A 3,438-nucleotide genomic window follows, 5' to 3' on the forward strand; every position below is an offset into this window, starting at 1 on the left:
GAGTTAAACACTACGTGAACACAGGTAGGTTTTTATTTGTTTTTGTTTTGTTTTGTTCTTTTTTTGCTTGTCCATGGCAGCACAGAGGGATGGATCCAGGCAAGTGGAAGGAGTAATTTTATTCACCACCGTGAGCAATGGCAGAACCAGGGTGTGGCCAATGGCGGCCTTGGTCATCATAGATTAATCTGGCCATACCAAGTGCCATCTCAATCATTTGAGGAAATTGCATGTTTACGCAATGTACAAACTAAAAAGCATAATTTCCTCAAGTTCAAGTTTCTTTATTGTTATTCGCGTCACATATGGTACATGAGGTGGAACAAAATTGTGTACTCAAGGTCCCATTTACATCCAAAAATAGCATAAATATAAAGTATAAAAAGAAACACTATACATGCGTCTAAGATATACACTAAGATGGGGTAGTTAGTTTACACACACACACCTACACACACACACCTACACACACACACACACACAGGTATTTTTGGGTCTGCCCCCAGAGGGTACGTCACATGTGGGGGGTCTGGATGACCCCCCCCCCCCCCCACACACACACGTATCATTGGGTTGGTGAGACCCCAGAGGTATATGTATGGACACACGAGGGGTCTGGATGGCCCACCCCTCCCGATGGGGGGGGGGGGGGGCACCAAATGGGGGGGGGGGGGGGGGGGGGGGGGTCTGGACGACCGCTCGAGATTGCACAAGGGGTAATTTATCCTGCAGTTGTGCCAAATTGTGGTTACTTTGTAAAATATAAATGGAGGGACCAGAACCTCTTTTTAAAATCTATATTCAAATTGAAAAAAAATATAACTTCTGTTGTGCACCACAATCTTGAATGTGGGAGCAGACGAAGATGGATTTAAGACACTGCACCATTGTTTCATCAGGAGAAATTATAACATATTCAAGATGGACATTTTGAAATGGTTTTCTGTGTAAAAATTTTAAGTAAATATCTTCCCTGTTATGGAGAACTTTTTTAACACGCCCACTTATAAGAAATAGAGTTTATGTTTAATCAACTCTAAATTAAAAATCTAAGTCTGTCCATAAATCTGTACAGATAAAACCACAGAAAAGTTAACTTGAATCTGCTGGTACCTTTAGATGAATCATGACAGGAATGTCCAGTTTGTACTCCAACTCTTGGACTTGAACTGGTCACTAATCCATCAGACATCCAACTAGCCTTAATGGAGCCATGCTCTTTGTGTGGCTGGGAAACTGAATTAGGTGGAACACGAAAGGCTGTAAATAATTGTTACTATTTTAATTGCCTTTTGCATTGTCTGAAGATGCAGCACGGTGGCGCAACTGGTAGAGCTGCTGCCTCTCAGCGAGCAGGTCCTTGGTTCAAACTCCAGGGGCCTTTCTGGGTGGAGTTTGCATGTTCTCTCCGTGCATGCGTGGGTTTTCTCCGGGTGCTCCGGTTTCCTCCCACAGACCAAAAACATGCATGTTAGGCTGATTGGTAACTCTAAATTGTCCCTAGGTGTGAGTGAGAGAGTGAATGGTTGTTTGTCTCGTTTGTCTCTATGTGGCCCTGTGATGGACTTGCGACCCGTCCAGGGTGTGCCCCGCCCCTCACACAGTGATTGCTGGACATGGGCACCAGTGACCCCCGTAACCCAAAATGGAATAAAGGGGTAAAGATAATGGATGGATGGATTGTCTGAAGATTTCAAGCCAAAACCTTTTGCATTTTCATTGTTTTCAAACATCCTTAAAAGATTGTTTCTTAAACATGTTGCCATTGAGTTGTCAAGTTCCCAACTTAGTGTTTTCTGCCAGTCTTTACTCAGTTTTGCCTCACTTTAGTCTCTTTTCTGTTTTTGTTGTGTTGACTGAGATCTTCTTGAAGTATTTGTATATTTCTGATTCTCTTTTTCCTTCTGTTCACTTACAGTTTTTATGTTAGAAGTTTATTGCCATGGGTCTCTGTATGCTGGACCAAAACTCCATTTGATGACAGCAGAGCTGAAGTGAGACATGCTCCTTCATTCTGCCATGGTTCATTCTTGTTTCCTTATAACAGAGACTTACTTTTTGTCTGTCTTCGAAAGTGCTACGTCAGAATTGCCCATCAAAAGTCCTCTGAGGTAAAAACCTTGCAGGCTAGACGCAAGGTCAACCCTTTATTTTGAAGCCTTTCGATCAATACTCTGACATTTCAGAGGCTATCTGTTGCTATTCTTCCCCCACTGAAACTTACAGCTGTTGTTTTCTTCCATTTGTTTTCAGCTTTTTTTTTATTTTTACTATTATTCTATTTAATCATTTCTGTCATAAAACACACTTATTAAGCTCCTAATCAATGCTTCACAAAAACATAAATGTAGGTTGTGAAAACTCAGATTCACTGACAGAGCTGGTCAGTTACTGACTCACCTTGGATCAAGGTATGAATCTTCACATTAAATCAAGATGCAGGATTCTGAGGCTTCAGTTAACCCTGATTCTATCAGATGCCACCAAGTCTGCTGGTTAGCGAACCCACAAGAAAAATGTTAAATCTCCAGAAACACTGCAGACCCAGTTTATTCGGTTTCTGATTTGGGTAATAAACTCTGCAGGAAGGCTTCTGACTCATATAAATTGGGAATCTGATTCAGGTTCAGATCTCACCAGAAACACAACAGAATTATTTACTGTTAGTCATAAATACACACAAACGTGTGACATTAAATTCTTCACATTTTCTTTGTGCTGCTGCTAGTCAATAATCTTTAAATTCCTTCATTTTATTTGGTCTAATGTATCAACATAGTGGTGGTGGGGTGGGGTGGGGGCACATATTCTGACAGGAAAGTGATTAAAGTTTTTACTTCATAACTCCTTTACAAAAAAGTACAATGTTAGTATGACACACAATATATTTTTAGATTAGGATTAATACAATTTACATACATGAAGTACACTTTGTCTTAAGTTAATAGTTTGGGTAACTTGTATTTGATTTTTTTTTTACATTTTATGCTTTTATCTTATCATCTGTGAACTGTTTGTTTGTTTATTGATGTGTGAAATTGTTAAAAAAAAGCTTCTTTGCATAACACAAATCCACTGCCATGTGATTTATATATATATATATATATATATATATTAAAGATAATGGATGGATATATATATATCCATCCATCCATCCATTATATTTACCCGCTTATTCCACTTTGGGTCACGGGGGTCGCTGGTGCCCATGTCCAGCAATCACTGTGCGAGGGGCGGGGTACACCCTGGACGGGTCGCAAGTCCATCACAGGGCCACATAGAGACAAACAAGACAAACAACCATTCACTCTCTCATTCACACCTAGGGACAATTTAGAGTTACCAATCAGCCTAACATGCATGTTTTTGGTCTGTGGGAGGAAACCGGAGCACCCGGAGAAAACCCACGCATGCACGGAGAGAACATGCAAACTCCAC

The sequence above is a fragment of the Nematolebias whitei genome, chromosome 6 (assembly GCF_014905685.2).
Source record: "Nematolebias whitei isolate Nwh7 chromosome 6, NemWhi1, whole genome shotgun sequence".
Taxonomy (NCBI): domain Eukaryota; kingdom Metazoa; phylum Chordata; class Actinopteri; order Cyprinodontiformes; family Rivulidae; genus Nematolebias; species Nematolebias whitei.